Consider the following 18,574-nt stretch of genomic DNA (forward strand, 5'->3'; position numbering starts at 1 on the left):
GGATCCTATCGGATACCCCCGGAGACCTCTAAACTAATACCATCAGACTCCAGAGTGATCATGTGATTCTGAAAGCAGCATTTCCCTCATACTCATTAGATCAGTTCCATTAGCTATGGTTTTTTCGGTGGAATGCAGCCAATATTTGTTGAGATTCTGCACTACAGTAGTAGCTACAAAGAATGCATCACTTTTCTAAGGAGAAGCTACACATTAGCCACCACGTGCTAGGGACAGAGAAATGTAAAGCAGAGAGACTCGACAAGCAATTGACCTCCCGTTTGACACGTTCCTGTGCATGCTTTGCGGGTGTTACAGGAAGTTATCGCTTATTGGCTTGTTGACTCCATGTCCATCTTTACAGCCAGGTATGGTCTTGAGTACTGCCCTATCTAGATTTATCTTAATTACATAGGCCTGTTGTTGCCTAGCAAATTCTCTGTTGGACTAATTTCTGAAACAGTTTAGATGTTTCCTTTTCGAAAGTAAGAAGATTTAAGGGGTCCGTTTTATACGGAAATATCTTCTTTCACAATTGTTTTTGTTTTAATAGGATGTTGTTTCACAATCACAAATAGTAGAAAAATACAAAATAGCTAAAGCACAGGATTGTTTAAAATTGAATGTTCTCGTGCCTAAACTACAGTATGGTGCAATGCTAAAGCTTAATTGTTAAATAAACATTGTTTTTTTTTCCAATTTTCTAATTTGTGTTTTATTTTCTGCCCTACAATTGTTTCATCAATGTATGGAACATCATTGAGCTTTACTATTTGATGGGGCGAATGGGTTGATTATCTTATTTCATTAGATGATACAGTACTATATGTACTACAGTACTATGTACTACAGTACTACATACCACCCTCTGTTTTGTTGTTGTTGTTGTTGTTGTTGTTGTTGATGGTTCACCCCCTAAGGAATAGGAAAATGGGGAGCCTCTTCCAGGAACCACTCTGTGCAGGGGATTCTCACTGTAATCTAATTGGTGAGACACACACACACACACACATCACATACAGTACTTATCATCAACTCAGGATGTGATTACACCTGGGGGGTGTTCCATGAAACTCGATTACAGGTAATTCAGGCTTGTTTTCATAATTCGCGATAATTTCAGATCGAGCTCTGTTCCCTGAATTCGCAACTGCGAATTATTTCCGCCACATTAACGTAACTCGATCTGAAATGATCACGAATTATGAAAACAAGCCTGAATTACCTGTAATCGAGTCTCATGGAACACCCCCCTGGATGAAATTCCTCTGACATGATTGTCAACGGAAGCAGTCTTACTGGGTGTGTTACATTCCATTTGGGAAGAAACTCTCATTGGCTCTTGTTTTAGTTGAACTGATTACCATCTAACACAACTGGAGCATAATTTGTGACATGATTAATTTGATTAAATTGTATTTTTTATCTTTATCGTTAGCCTGAGTTTTATAACACAGTCAGAAAGTCTGCATTGACCCAAAAATGTCCGGCAGAAGAAGTTTGTTTTGTTTGGCAAGGCTATGGGTGTCCAAACCCTGAGTGCCCCTCACTCACAGCAACACACACACATGCACGGACACGCACACACACACACACACACACACACACACACACACACAAACACACGCACACAAACACACACACAACTCAGGATGTGCGGGATGAAGGGTCAGATGCAGTGCTTTCTCTTAAGTGGATGTCTGTCTCCTAAGTAGTCCCCATGAGCCCAGTTGCTGATCCATTACCGTTCTGACGGTGCAACAGGAAAGCTGTAACGTTGTTGTCAGCACAACTCTTCAGGATGGATTTACAGTTGCACTAGTATGTCCTGAAACTTCTCTAGACCAGTGGATCCAGTGGTGTAGTCTAGTGTTTTCTAGTGGGTATACTGTGATTTTTCCCTCCCAGCCTCATATCATTCATTTCGGAACGCCATAAAAATAAATCTGCGCTCCCGGTCTAACGTTATATATCTAACATGACATGTTATAAGGTCCCAATGGTCCAAAAGTCAAGTGCTCCGTAACACAGACGGGGTGAATGTTATGAATGAAAGTTCTGTCACAAAACGCTGTTACGTATCCTCACACATTTTTAAGTGGGTATATGGAAATCCTTGGCCTTAGTGGGTATACGGCGTAGTCCTGCGTATCACCTAGACTACACCACTGAGTGGATCCCACACTTTGTTTCTCTGTTGCTTACTATCAAAGGAGGTATTGACGGCTCAAAGGGAGTGAGAAGATGGGAGACAAGTCAGGGGTACAGAAATAATCAATATGTATTTACTAACTAAAGACTAAAATAAACAGAATAGAAGTGGGATGTGATGGTCAGTATAATCGCTGGTGTAGGGTGTGGGTGACCGGTAGGCATGTGGAATGTTGTAAGGTGTAAACACAAGAAACAAAAAGGTCTACCACTAACAACACGGTCAAAGAGTACCCTCCTGCATGGAGTGAGAGACCGAGGCCACCTCCGTAAATTCCCTCTGAGAGCGTCGGAGCGCGTACGGAGCGGTGCTCTCTGGTCGTTGGGAAAATTCAGAGCACTGTGCGGTCAGAGCGCTCGGAGCCACACTGGGTTATTGTCAGAGTGTGAACATTCATAACCAAAAATGCCAGAGCCATTGTGCTCCTCATATCGCTGTACAGAGGCTCAGAGCCCAAAAAAAAGTATTGGGAGCTGGTAGCCTTGTCCTCCGTCCATTAGCACAAAAGACGCAGCAAAAAAAACGCCACAGGGAAAAGATGGAGATGATGCGCAGAATCCTAGAACGGCAGAGCCAACTCTTAGCTTTTTAAACCAAAAGAAATAAACAAAAAAGTCAAACCAAGTAAGAATCCAATCATTTATTATTAAATAATAAATTTACAGTTTACAGGGGTGTGTGTAATGATGTTATCGATCTGGTGTGAGGATGTGGGCGATGTCATTTGTCTTCTGAGCAGCTACTGTCTGCCAGCACCTGCTCTTGGTCCTGGTGTACCTCCTGGTGGCTCCTCTTGTCGCTCCTCCTTCCCAGCCTGTGTAGTAGGTTATTGTGAGGACTGCACCTGCATACAGGACATTGTACACTGTGTTTGCAAAACATTAGGGACACCTGTTTTCCATAAATCCTAAAACCGCTTCCACGTGGTTGTGAAGCAAAACCACAATCCTCATCCATATAAACAGATCAGACTTATAAGAACATGGCCTTTGTTCTAAAGGATAAGGATCAAGTCATTTGTTAAAAAACAAGAGCATGGTTAGCAGTTACTTATGACACACCTGGATCATGTCCTCTACATCCTCGCTGGCGAGACTCAGGTTGTGTAGAAGGCAGCAGGCCATGATGCACATTGGGATCAAATCAATCCTGTTCATATCAAGGTCCTTCAGGCGACGAAACCGTCCTTTGAGAAGTGCAAAAGATCTCTATGGCAAAATGCGACTTACAAAATGCGACTTACAATCAATACGTTTGACTAAGCAAGTGAATCATCAATCCACCAGCCGTAGCAGGAAGAATAATCTAGCTTGGTTTGGCCGCCAAACTCTCTTTTGGTTGGTAATGTCCTCTGCAATTTCCTCTGTTAGGACAGCAGAGAGGGAGGAGGCCGTAACAATTGTTTGTATTTGACTGATTTTACTTATCACATTGATCTCGAAGCTTCATTCCAACATCTTCACTCATTAACAGTTGCCTTCAGGTTTCATCTTAATCTCATAAGCATGCATGAACATATGAGCATATGAAGGTAGGCTAGGTGGGAGGGAGGATAGTCAGGTCATTGTGGTAATGGGATGGTGTCAGTAGGCATGATAGTACAGCATGATTGTACTTACAGTACAGTAAGTGCAAATGAGTGAGAAGTGTGTATAAAGAATACGCCGCTCCTTGGATCCATCAGTAACAGCGGCTTCCCAGTGTGGGAGGAGTCTGGAGGAGGGGATGAAATGGAGGTGAAAGCAGTGGTGTTGTGTACCTACTGTGGTTAGTAGGCTACTCAAATAAACACGGAGAAACGGACTGTAGTTTACTAGCTTCTTTACTTGGAGTAATGACCACGTTACCTTGCATGTCACGTCCTACATAGGAATGCTGGGAGGTACGTCCAACAGGTACGTAATAACGTAGTGACGTAACATACTCAGGCCAGGTAGAATAAACAATGCTAGAGCAATAGATGCAAACCCAAATACTCTACAACTCCTCCCCTTCTAGATAACAACAACATTAAACACCATAGCATTTACTAGGTTGAACATAACTAACAATACCCTTGCTTTAAACGGATAACTAAACACACTAGTGTCTTATTCAGAGAGATAGTTTGTCTGGAGGTCTGTGGGTGCGTGTTGGATAACGTCTCTCCTCCGAGGGTGTGACCCCCGGGCTCGCACCACCAGCAGGGAGACCCAGGCGTGGGGTCAGGGGCCGACCAGGGCTAGGCAGACACCCCGTTTCACGGTCGGAGGTCGGCAGGCCCAGGCTCTCCTGAGCAGTGTTGGAGGTAGGCAGGCTCAGGCTCTCCTGAGCAGCGGTGATACGTGCAGCAGGATCCACCACCTCTTCTGCAGTGCGTACCTCTGACCTCCGTAGTTGGTCAAGGTGGCGTCGCCAGACAGTGTCAGGAGCTACTTCTACAGTGTAGGACAAGGGCCCTTGTCTTTCTTTGATTATGCCGGGCACCCACTTGTGTTCTCCACGGTAATCCCTGGCCAGCACAGTCTGTCCAATCTCCAGTTGACGTGTTTCCCTGTCGTGCGCCCTTAGACCCTGTCTGATCTGCCGATCCATTACAGTCCGCCGCAGATTTGGCTTAAGCAAGTCCAGTCTTGAGCGTAACCCACGTCCCAGGAACAGCATGGCGGGTGTCCGGTTGGTAGTAGCGTGAGTGGCGTTACGGTAGGCAAACAGGACATTGGCCAGCTTCTGACTTAGAGAGAGAGAGGCATCTGCCATAGCTCGCAGACCTTGTTTTAGGGTTTGTACGAACCTCTCGGCGAGCCCGTTGGTAGCCGGATGATAGGGGGCTGATGTTATGTGGCGAATTCCATTGAGCTTCAGGAACATCTGGAATTCATTAGCCGTGAATTGAGGACCATTGTCACTCACCAACTGTTCGGGGATACCAGTTCTTGCAAAGAGGCTTCTCAACACGTCGATCGTGTGGGCTGTTGTCGTGGAGCTCATGGTGAACACTTCTGGCCACTTTGAACATGCATCGACCACCACTAGGAATGTTGTCCCCATGAATGGACCGGCGAAATCAATGTGGATACGTTGCCATGGCGATGCAGGCCATTCCCAGGCATGGAGAGGTGCAACTGTCGGCTCATTCTGTACACGCTGGCAGCCAGAGCAATGCATGGCAAGCTGTTCTATCTGTTGGTCAATCCCCGGCCACCAGACGTAGCTCCTGGCGAGTGCTTTCATCTTCACCACTCCCAGATGGCCACTGTGTAGCTCTTCCAGCACCCTGGACCTGAGCTTGGTGGGGATGACGATCCTCATTCCCCACATAAGGCATCCAGAGTCAATGGTGAGCTCGTCCCTACGTCGGTAATAGGGAGTGAGGGGAGACCCTTCGTGGGTTGTCCAGCCAGTCTGCGTTGCTCTGTACACTTGTGAGAGAGTTGCATCTTTCCGGGTCTCTCTCTCAATCATTTCCGCCGTCACCGGGAGGCTTTCGAGTTGCATGAGTGTGAACATCTCCACCGGTTCCTTGTCCCCCTTTGTCGTTGTTGCTGTGTCAAGTGGCAGCCGGGACAACCCGTCTGCGTTGGCGTGTTGCAGTGTTCTCTTGAATTCGATCTTGTACCGGTGCCCTCCTAGGAACAGGGCCCAGCGTTGCATCCGTGCTGCAGCTGTCACGGGAATCGCCTTCTGGGGGTTGAATATCGAGACCAGCGGTTGATGGTCAGTCACCAGGATGAACTCCCTGCCGTACAGGTACTGGTTAAACCGTTTTACGCCCCAGACCAGGCCCAACGCCTCCTTGTCTATTTGAGAGTAATTCTTCTCGGCCGGGGCCAGGGAGCGTGAGGCGAACGCTATTGGTCTTTCGGTCCCGTCCCGCATCACATGTGACATAACGGCTCCTATACCATACTGCGAAGCGTCGCATGCTAACTTCACAGGCAAGGAGGGGTCGTAGTGTGTGAGTACTGTCTCCGATGTCACAAGCTTCTTCACTTCCTGGAAGGCCTGTTCACATTCTGTGGTCCATTTCCATTTCCGTTCTGCCTGAAGTAGTTGGTTCAACGGGTAGAGCACCGTGGACAGGTTAGGCATGAACCGGTTGTAGTAGTTGATGAATCCGAGAAACGACCTCAGCTGCTGTACATCCTGTGGCTGAGGAGCCTCCATGACGGCCTCGATTTTCTCTTTGCATCTATGCAAGCCCTGTGCATCGATGGTGTGGCCACAGTATGTGATACATGATTTTAAAAACTCACACTTGTCACGTCTGGCCCGGAGTCCGTAGTCTTGAAGTCTCTGTAAGACCTTCTGGAGGTTCTCCAGGTGTTCGTTATCGTTGGCCCCCGTCACAATGATATCATCTAAGTAGCACTGTGTGCCTGGAATCCCTTGTAACACCTGATCCATGGCTCGCTGCCATATGGCCGGGGCAGAGGCCACTCCGAAGACCAGCCTGTTGTATCGGTACAGGCCTTTCAAAGTGTTTATCGTCAGGAACATCTTCGAGTCTTCTTCTATCTCCATCTGTAGATAGGCTTCAGCCAGGTCCACCTTGGTGAACCGTTTTCCACCGGCCAGGTTTGCGAAGATGTCCTCAATCCTGGGTAATGGATATTGTTCTGCTTGTAGCACAGGGTTGATGGTGATCTTGAAGTCTCCACACAGCCTCACTGCCCCTGACTTCTTTGCTACTGGGACAACGGGTGTGGCCCATGGACTCCAGTCTACCTTGGACAGGATCCCATCAGCTTCCAGGCGGTCCAGCTCAGCTTCCACTTTCTGTCGTATGGCGTATGGAACTGGGCGTGCTTTGTGGAAACGTGGGTTGGCTCCGTCTTGGAGAACGATTTTTTCCTTGATGTGTTTTAACGTCCCGATGCCGTCTTGGAATACAGGTGCTGCGGCATCCAAGACTTTCTCCAGTTTCACCTCTGTGGACTTGTGAGTGGGGTTTGGCGCCACTTGCAGGCTGTTAATGGATTTCCAGTCCAGCTGCAGCTTCCTCAGCCAGTCTCGCCCCCACAACGCTGGTCCTCCTCTTCTTACGACGTACAAGTCCAAAATGCATTGTTGACCATTGTGTTGTACATCCACAGGCAGTACTCCGAGGGGCTTGATTTTCTCTCCAGTGTATGTTTTTAGGAGGATAGATGATGGGTTCAGCTTCTGGTCTCCAAAGTACTTCACAAAGTCAATGTGTGTCATCACTGACACTGCAGAGCCGGTATCCAGTTCCATTTGTACTTGTTTGCCATTCACCTGTGGTGCAAGCCAGATAGCTTTCCTGCCGCCTCCTTTGACATGGTAAACATCCAAGCTATTGGTATGTTCACTCTCCTCGTCTGACTCGTCGTCTGCAGCCTCCTCCATGTTGTGCACTTTCCTTTTCTTTTGCGCACTCCACTGTGTCTTTTTTTCATTTTTGTTCACTCTTGATTTTCCCGAGCGACACACCCTCTGGATATGTCCAGTTTTGTTACATAGTCTGCAGACTTCGTCTTTAAACCTACACTGTGATGGGGAATGTGAGCCCCTCCCACACCTGTAACACAGTTCTTGCTCTCTTGTTTGTGTGACGGTTGCCATTTTGTTTACATTTACTGCCTTTACTCCTGTCTGCAGTTCAACAGCATCCCTGGCTGCTGTTTCCATTGAGACTGCGATTTCCACTGCCCTTTTGAACGTGAGGCCGGCCTCTGTTAGCAGTCTCTTCCGTATGGCCTCACCAAGAATGCCACATACCAAACGGTCTCTCAACGCATCATTCAGTCCATTTGCAAATTCACAATGTTCAGTGAGTCTCTTCAGCTCAGCCACGTAACTGACTATGGATTCACCCTCATGTTGATTTCGTCTATGGAATCTGAAACGTTCAGCAATTAGTAGTGGTTTTGGGGATAAATGTTCTTTCATTACCTCCAACAGTTGCTGGAATGTTTTTACGGAAGGCTTTTCTGGGGCAGTTAAGCTGCGCAACAGGCCATATGATTTCCCCCCCATTGCACTCAGCAACACTGCAACATGTTTGTCATCCTCAATGTCATTTGCCTTGAAATACTGTGAAATGCGTTCAGTATATTCGACCCAGTCATCCTTCGCGCCGTCAAACGGGTCAATTGATCCAATTCTAGCCATCTTCGGCAGAACATACGGAAGATCACCGGCGCCCCCCTCCCCTCTCTGGAGGAGCTGTACAACACACGTTGTCTCAGGAGGGCCTCCAAGATCTCCAGGGACCCGACCCACCCTGGGCACGTACACTTTGTCAGGCTGCCCTCGAACAGGAGGTACAGGACCCCGGCCGCTAAGACAAACAGACTGAAGGACTGCTTCTACCACAGGGCCGTCAAGGCCCTGAACACAGAAAAGGCCTAAGTTCTGGGCCCAGGACAGTCCGGACGGATTGTATGGCAGCTAGTGCTGAGGCACAAACATGTACATTTTCAAGCCTGCAAACTGTGACACTTTAAAATAACGTGAAAAAATACTTTTGTGCAATATGACAACCCTAGTTGACTATCTGTGCAGTATAGTACAGTGGATTGTGTACATAGCCTTTATTGATGTAAACCAGCTCCTTACCTTCTTGTGATTTTATGCTTTTATGCTTTTTCTAAAAAGTTATTTTTTTTTTCCTAACACCAGGGGAGCCACCCCTCCTAAATTTCGTTGTTTGGTACCTGTACTGTAGCAATGACAAATAAAGTCCATTCCATTCCATTCCATCTTGCCACGCTGTATAACGGGACTTTCACTTTCACTACTCACGTCGGAGTCACTAGTCTCAGTTTGTTGTTCCCGCGAAACAAGTTCGGTCATATCAGAGACAGGGTTCACTTTCCAACCACCTCGTCGCCACTGTTGTGTACCTACTGTGGTTAGTAGGCTACTCAAATAAACACAGAGAAACGGACTGTAGTTTACTAGCTTCTTTACTTGGAGTAATGACAACGTTACCTTGCATGTCACGTCCTACATAGGAATGCTGGGAGGTACGTCCAACAGGTACGTAATAACGTAGTGACGTAACATACTCAGGCCAGGTAGAATAAACAATGCTAGAGCAATAGATGCAAACCCAAATACTCTACAACTGGTGTAGTCTAGTTTTTTCTAGTGGTTATACTGTGATTTTTCCCTCCCAGCCTCATATCGTTAATTTCGGAACACCATAAAAATGAATCTGCGCTCCCTGTCTAACGTTATATCTAACATTACATGTTATAAGGCTGATCTGTGCATGATAGTGCTGCATTTTGACATGTTTCATGTCGCATTTCCCCCCGTTGATGGTATATGACGCTATAGTCAGTCCCAATGGTCCAAAAGTCAAGTGCTTCGTAACACAGATAGGGTGAATTTTATGAATGAAAGTGTGAAAGTTCTGTCACAAAACGCCATTACATATCCTTGCACATTTTTAAGTGGGTATATGGAAATCCTTGGCCTTTCCTAGTGGGTGTACAGCGTAGTCCTGGTATCACGTAGATTACACCACTGAGGCAAAAAAATAAAGGGAGGTGAATGTAGCGGAAGTAATTCATAATGATGCTCTTGCAGCCTCAAATGTAGCCTTCTGAACAGGAGGAAGTCCTCTTGGTTAAAGGGTCTAGGCCTCGCCAGTAACATTTACATTAATATATCTCTAAATCTGAGGGTCAAAGAGGGGTGGAGTGTTGCACATGCACACTAACTATGTTGTGTGATGATTAATAACCTTGAGGCTCCTCAGCTTAGACTGTGTTAGCTAATTGGGCTAACACAGTCTTGAGTGTAGATGACCATACAAGTTTGATACCTGTATGGTAACTGTACAGATTGGGATGTTGGGATGGTGTATTTATGGTGTACTTATTACATACGTAGGCTTCACTCATGGCTATATATCAAATCAAATCAAATCAAATTTTATTTGTATAGCGCATTTCTTACAAGATGCAACTCAATGCGCTTCACACAATTAAAATGTTCAGTCAATCAGTCAATCAATCAAACAATACTGACAGAGCCGCGAGCAGGCAAAAGTAAAAACCTGTACACTATGTAGCCAGGAAAAATTCCCTTGCAGCCCTCTACCAATAGAGCGACTACTAGCCAGTTTGCCTACCAGTACCCAGCGGTCCCCAAGGGGAGGCCAAGGACCACCGGCACAAAGCAAGCAAGCAAGGGCAAAAACCTGTACACCATGTATCCAGGAAAAATTCCTTGCATATTATCGGCGTACACACTGTCCATAAATGTAGTGTTATATTTGCATCGTTCTGCATCCAGCATGGTCACAGGTCCTGCCAAAAGAGAATCTTAAGCACAGTTATGATGCAACAACACAATAAAGACAATAAAGATGACAGCAATACAACCTGATGGTGGTCCTGGTACACCCTTGTACCGGTTCCAGTACTGCTCTAGGTGCTATTTGGAGCTGACAGTGCCTCATCAGCACCCGGGTCCATTTTCCTGTCAACACAAATCTCAAAACACGAGTATGGTGTAATGGCCTAGTGATCCTAGTTCTATAATGTCCAATGTCTCCCTTAGTATCAAAAGGCGACATTGAATAAGTAGGTTTTGAGGTCACGCTTAAAAATGTCCTGAGTTTTAGACAACCTCAGGCCCTCAGGTAGGGTGTTCCACAATCTAGGAGCATATATGCTAAAAGCTGATCCTCCAAATCTCTTTGTCCTAGCCTCTGGCACTATTAAAAGTTCCGTGCCACTAGACCGTAGGGGTCTAGCTGGTGTGTATCTTATGAGCATGTCCACCATGTAATTGGGTGCATCACAGTGGAGTGATTTATAAACTAGTAAAAGGATCTTAAAGTCTATTCTATGACTGACAGGGAGCCAGTGTAGTGATCTCAAGACAGGTGTGATGTGCGCTCTTCGTTTGGTCCTAGTAAGGACACGAGCAGCAGCATTTTGAACCATTTGTAGTCTATTTATCATTTTTTTGGGGAGACCTGTCAGGAGAGCATTACAGTAATCTAGCCTACTAGTAACAAACGCATGCATTAATTTTTCAGTGTCTGCCTGGCAGGGGCACCGCTAGAGATTCTGGGCCCCATGACAGAATATCATTTTGGGCCCCCTCCACCTAAACCACCCATCAACCTAGACAACCCGGCGGGCCTTGCATGGTAGCTTGCCACCATTGGTAGGTGAATGGGTGAATGAGATGCCATTGTAAAGTGCTTTGGAATAAGGCGCTATAGAAGTCAATCCATTTAGAACTCTTTCCTATCTGAATCCTATCTATATTTCAGGATATTTTTGACTCAGAGCCTGAATGTCAACAGTTTCCAAGTCAACTCATACATACAGGTACATGCTTTGAGGATATACAAGCTCAAGGTCACTAATCTGTTGAATCACCTAAACCACCCATCAACCTAGACAACCCAGTTGAAGTTGATGAACTATTGATGCACTGCAAGAAATCCAATGATGGCCATCTTTTGTAAATTTAATGGAAAATTACAGTTAATACAGGAACAATTTAGCCCCAAAAAATTCTCAACATTCTTTCACTTTTTTAAAGATTTGAACAAAACAAGGACAAAAATATAAATTAAATAAAGATATGAACCAAATTATAAATAAATCACACACATAAATAAAAATAAAAATCTCAACTTTCTTTAACTTAATTACCTTAAGATTTGATCAAAACAAGGACACAAATAAAAAATAAATAAAGATATGAACCAAATTATAAATAAATCACACAAATAAATAAATGAAGAATTACAAGTCAAATCAAAGCTAAGCGCCGGGCCTTCTTGGTAGCAAAATCTTTAATAAGATCCTTAAAATCTAGCGATAAAGCCAACTTGCTTTCTATTGACAATATTGCAAGATTGTTCAACCTCTCTTGAGACATTGTTGATCTCAGATAGCTCTTGATCAGTTTCAGTTTGCTGAATACCCTTTCTCCACCGGCAACGGTAACTGGGAGAGTGCAGAAAATCCTCAGAGCAATGCAAACCTCTCCAAAAATGCTCTGGAGTTCCATTTTATAGATTGCATTCAGGAGTGCAAGAGAGCTACAGCCAGAGGGGAAAGTGGCTGAAAAGATTGCATTGAGATGCCTGATTTCGCTCTCAAACTGATCTGTGAGGTCTTTTTTGTACTTCTCCCTCAGTGGCTGACACACAGAAGCCATAACACTGTCACTCAACTGCCCAACTTTAAGATCATGAACATCACCACTAGACAACCATAGGATACCCCTTACATTTAGACAATACTTTGAACATCCCTACATTATGAAAACACAAAAGGGCATATAAATTCAGCACATTTATTTCTACATGACTTGACACCAATGGTAGTGTAGCATGGTAGTGTAACATGGTAGTGTAACATGGTAGTATAACATGGTAATGTAGCATGGTAGTGTAGCATGGTAGTGTAACATGGTAGTATAACATGGTAATGTAGCATGGGAGTGTAACATGGTAGTGTAGCATGGTAATGTAGCATGGTAGTGTAACATGGTAATGTAGCATGGTAATGTAGCATGGTAGTGTAACATGGTAGTGTAGCATGGTAATGTAGCATGGTAGTGTAACATGGTAATGTAGCATGGTAATGTAGCATGGTAGTGTAACATGGTAGTGTAGCATGGTAATGTAGCATGGTAGTGTAACATGGTAATGTAGCATGGTAGTGTAGCATGGTAGTGTAGCATGGTAGTGTAGCATGGTAGTGTAACATGGTAGTGTAGCATGGTAGTGTAGCATGGTAGTGTAGCATGGTAGTGTAGCATGGTAATGTAGCATGGTAGTGTAACATGGTAGTGTAACATGGTAGTGTAGCATGGTAGTGTAGCATGGTAGTGTAGCATGGTAGTGTAACATGGTAGTGTAGCATGGTAGTGTAGCATGGTAGTGTAACATGGTAGTGTAACATGGTAGTGTAGCATGGTAGTGTAGCATGGTAGTGTAACATGGTAGTGTAGCATGGTAGTGTAACATGGTAGTCTATCAGTATCGGATCGGGACATCCCTAATAATAGGTTAAAAATACGTGACATTTACGGGAAAATATACTCGTCGGGAGTGTACTGTAAGTTAACTTTACTTGAAGTTAATGTTAATTAGCTAGTGAGCTAGCTAACTAGATCATCTACACAGTGATTAGCTAGTGCTAAACCACACAACGTTGACTAAGTGACATGTTATGGGCCCCAAAAGAAGGTCTGTGAATAAATACCTTTCTTTTTTTTAAAAACGTTGTGACTAGTTGTCGTCCTTTTTTCTCAGTCTCCTCGTTCTTTCTTTTTTCTTTTCTCTTTTGAGACCCTGACTTTGACTTTGCCAACATCGTCTCTCTCCTTGTCAGAATAGCGGTAACGTTCCTCTAGGCGGCTCGCGGAATCTCGCAGAATCGAGGCTCGCGGAATCTCGCGAAATCTCGCGAAATCTCGCGGAAAGTCGCGGTGGACTGAACCATGCAATAAAGAGGGGGGTAAATAATAAGGCTTAATTTTGTCAAACAAAGAAACAAAACTCCAGTTTGTTTCTTTTGTGACTTTTTTTAATACACACAGTCGGCTACATTAACTTCCTTATGATAATATTAATTCCAAAATTCCAAAAAAGATTCTCTTGGGCCCCTGTCAGTGCTGGGCCCTTAGAATCGTCATAACTTACCACCCCCCTAGCGGCGCCCCTGCTGCCTGGGAGAGAAATGATTGTACCTTAGTGATGTTTCTTAGATGGTAGAAGGATGTTTTAATAGTATTATTAATATGAGTTTCAACATTTAGATCTGGGTCAATTATGACACCAAGATTCCTGGCCTGACACTTAGTGTCAAGAGCTAGTGTTTTCAAGTGTGCAGATAATTTCTCTCCCAGTTTTCTCGCCAATGATCAATACCTCTGTTTTTTCTTGATTGAGTTGGAGAAAGTTTTGTGTCATCCAATTCCAAATATTAATATCGGCAATACAATCTATCAGGTGGTCGATCATCTTGTAGTCGTATATATCGCTTCACTGGATAGTGTTGAAAATGCAATTTAGTCCAGGACATGGCTTACAGTAGGCACTAAATCTAAATCCAGGAAACAACAACGTTGTGATATGAAGACTTCGTGAAGTGAAACTGATGCCAAACTTCACAGAGAGATGGCGAGAACTGTCCTGTCAGTCCAAGAGAAACTAGAAACTTTAATTTAGTTCTGGCAGCTAAATGATGCAGCCTGACAAGTGGAAATTTGCAGAGCAAATGGCCACTTGCTAGTATATGAATAATATATGAAAAAGACTAGGAGTCACTGACAAATTCAGTTATCTCAGATCAAGTCTAATGGACCTGAAGCAGTGCTGGAGTAATGTGGAAAACAAGGAAAACAATTAGAGAGAACAAATGGCTTTAGCAGACTTAGGGCTGTGTGTGTGTGTGTGTGTGTGTGTGTGTTTTCTTCATTACATAATGGCACACTGAAACTGCTGCAGTGCCCAGATACAGTGGGGGGAAATAAGTATGCAACACAACAATTTTTTAATTGAACATTAACTTTAGTCCCACCCCCCTTCCCATCCCACTCGCCCCCACTTAGAGCAATATAGTACATAAATAGAAAGAAAAAAATAAACATAAAGAACAAAAAAAGGCTGAATATTTAAAGTCACCAGCAAATTGAATGTTAGAAACATTGACAGTCTTCAAAATGTACAGAGATGTTCAGTATACTGAAGGCTACTTAGAATTTGAAAAAATCTTCACATCTTGTGTTCCAGTGCATGAGGAGCCTCTCTAGGCGTGAGCGTCATCACAAGTAGGTAGCTGTCCGTTTATCTAAAGCCCAATTTATGCTTCTGCGTCGAATTTACGCGCGGCTAAGCCGTAGCTTGCGCAAGGGCTCTCCCGGTTTATAGTTCTGCGTTGGTCTTTACGGCTCCGCGTTGGTCGGTGTACTCATAGCGGCATAATAGCGATCAAAAAACTTATTTTTGTTATGCTTGTTGTAAAGAAAATGTCTATAATGCATTCAAATGACAGTAAACTAAGATAATAAGATGGTTATCATCATTTTTCAAATCTTTATTAATAAGTAATTACAGAAAAAGTAAATTACATTTCTGTCATGACTTCCGCATTTACGAGAGAGTCGGAATGTGACGCTACCAAGCGGACCAATCACAGTTCTTATAGATAACTTTACATTAAATATGTCTATCATAAATATCATTGAACAGCCATGGGGCTCCCTGTAACTAATCATTTATTTCTAAATAAACAGGATTGTACATCTCGTAAATGTGAATCGCGCTATGGGAAGGCTGTGCCTGACGCTTCCATAGGGCGCTCCGTTGGAACGGTGTACTCAAAGCGGCATAATAGCGATTATTTTTTGTTATGCTTGTTGTAAATAAAAGTTCTATGATGCTTTGAAATGACATTAAACTAAGATAATACGATGGTCATCATAATTTTTCAAATCTTTATTAATAAGTAATTACAGAAAAAGTAAATGACATTTCTGTCATGGCTTCCGCATTTTAGCCTAGAGAGAGTCGGAATCATATCGGAATCATGTGCTACCAAGCGGACCAATCACAGTGCTTACGGTTGCGTAGGCACTGTCGCGTAGTTAAAATTTTGGAGAGGTGCGCGTCAATCTACGCCGTAGGCTGCGGCCTACGCAAGCTACGCCGTCGATTTTACGCAGAAGCATAAATTGGGCTGAAATAAAGGGCTAGCCTCCCACTTCATCTGTAGTAGAATGAGGCGTTTGGCTAAAGGCCGATTTAAAGTTCTGCGTCGAATTTACGTGCGTAGCTTACGTTCCCTACGTAAGGGCCCTCGCACTTTACACTTCTGCGTAGGCCGCGCTGCAATTACACCGTCACATCGCTAGGTGGCAGTGTGTTTTCTATGCCCCTGTGCTGTGCCTCTTCCGGTTAGGAACGCAACGGAGCTCAAAGCTCAAAGCGGCATAATCCGCTTGTTAAGTCTGACGTCAAAAGTGACGTTTAGCCATTTCCGAGTCCAAATCAGAAATTCTCCGCACCGGAGTACCTGTGAACTACAGCGGTAGAATGACAGTTTAATCGTTTTTTAGACTCGGATCTATTCATACAACAAGGGACACAGCACTTTACCGTTTTCTCCATATTGTCAGGGTATTTGAGCCTCGGAAAAGCGCTATATAAATATTATTAATTATTATTATTATTTCGGCATCTCGAAGACAGCGCCTCAGCCAACGTTGGCCCCGGAAATACGTCACGACTTAACAAGCGGATAGCGTGCAGAGGGAAATTACCTGCCCATCATATTTATTGATTATATTATATTTAAGGGTTAACCACCACTGATCTGAAGATAGCAAGCAATGGTTCTGGTGCAATAGTTTTATTAAAAGCCTTTGAAATCTAGTCAAATATAAGAGTCCAAAAGGAGTTTAACTTTGGGCAGGTCCAGAACTGATGGGTAAATTCCAGTTTCTTATTTACATTTATCACATAAAGGTTGACATACCACATATGTATGGAGCTATTATAGTGCCAGCTCATATCCTCACCTACGGCATCTGCAACTGGTTCTCCAGCTGCACAACCGCGGAGAGAAATGCGCTACAGAGAGTCGTGAGAACAGCCCAGAAGATCACCGGCGCCCCCCTCCCCTCTCTGGAAGAGCTGTACAACACACGCTGTCTCAGGAAGGCCTCCAAGATCTCCAGAGACCCAACCCACCCTGGGTACGAACATTTGCCCGGCTGCCCTCGAAAAGGCGGTACAGGACCATGGCCGCAAGGACAAACAGACTGAAGCACAGCTTCTACCCCAGGGCCATCCAGGCCCTGAACACAGCAAAGACCTAGGTTCTGGGCCCTGGACAGTGGACGGATTGATGGCAGCTGCTGGATTGAAAAAAATCAGGTGTAGTGCTGAGGCACAAATATGTACATTTCAAGCCTGCAAACTGCGACACTTTAAATGAATGTGCAATAACACTATGTGCAATATGACAACCCTAGTCGTCTATCTGTACAGTACAGTATAGTGGATAGTGTACATAGCCTTTATTTATGTAAACCAGCTCCTTTCCCTTCTTTCTTTTTTTTTCTTTCCTAGCACCAGGGGAGCCACCCCTCCTAAATGTCGTTGTTTGGTACCTGTACTATAGCAATGACAATAAAGACCATTCATTCATTCATTCATTCATTCATTCATTCATTCATTCATTCATTCATTCATTCATATGGTGTGAAGCCTGGACTTTGAATAAGGTATGTCTGGCATTTAGAACTGTGGTGTATCCTACTGAACATCGCCTTAATCTGCTTTATTAAGATTGATGAAGTAGTAAACAGTGCTGACTTGAATCCTTAACTGCAAATGAAACAGAGGTTATAAACAAAGGCACCACAGTATAATCGGCTCAGAATCAAAGCTTTCTTTTTGCCCTCCCGTAAAATTCAGAAAATTGTTTGTTGTCTTTAGTCCCACGCCAGGTCGTACGGTGGCGCTAATGGGACAATTCTTGTTTACATTTGACACAATCCGAAGAAGAGCCCTCCTCCGCGCGCAGGGTTTGAAATGCTTGGAGGAAGTTTCACATCAGAAACAGGTGTGGCTCGGCTCGAAACTCAGCCGAACTAGAGTGATATACCTACGTTATTTGACTGAAGTAACTCCAAAAACGGTTTGTTGCATACTATCGTATGAAGGACGCTAAGGCCGGTGAGTTTGTGTTTGTTTAACTTAGTTAGCACGTCTGCTGTGTCAGACTGTCAGTCACATTGTATGTATGTAATATGTGTGTGTGGCTTGGCCGGGCCGGGTCGAGCCATTATGTTAGTTTTATATTCGACATATTTATTGATGTATCCAAACAAGACTCTAGACTGCCCTACTAATTATCAGTGTTGGGTGAAGCTACTCTGAACATGTGTTGAACTAGGTTACCATCAGCAAGAAGACTCTCTTGTAAGTGTTTTGCACAAAAGATATGAACATCTTATCCTGTGTTTTGAAATCCATAGGCTACTTTACATGGAAATAAGTTGAACTACACTAAAGCTACCCTTGAGATAAATCTAGTTTGTCGAACTAAAGCAACTTTGAAAAGGTGCTTCACTCCATCGTAACTACTGCATCCAACACACGACAGTCGGTTAGTCAGAGATGACCAGTCCATGTGATCGGAAGCGTGTGACTGAAATCACTGGGGTAGAAAAAACACAGGAAAACTAGGATTTGAATTTAGTTGAAATAAGCGACCAAGCGACTGCAAAATGCAGTTAAAGTTATAGTTGATCTAGGCCTACATGTAGTGGAGCTACTGCCCAACACTGCTAATTATGAGTTAGTGCTAATTATTTGAATTATATTTAGCCTGCTACATTTGACATTTTAACCATTTAGCAGAC

This window comes from Nansenia antarctica (assembly GCF_963989245.1).
Source record: "Nansenia antarctica genome assembly, chromosome: 4".
Lineage (NCBI taxonomy): Eukaryota > Metazoa > Chordata > Actinopteri > Argentiniformes > Microstomatidae > Nansenia > Nansenia antarctica.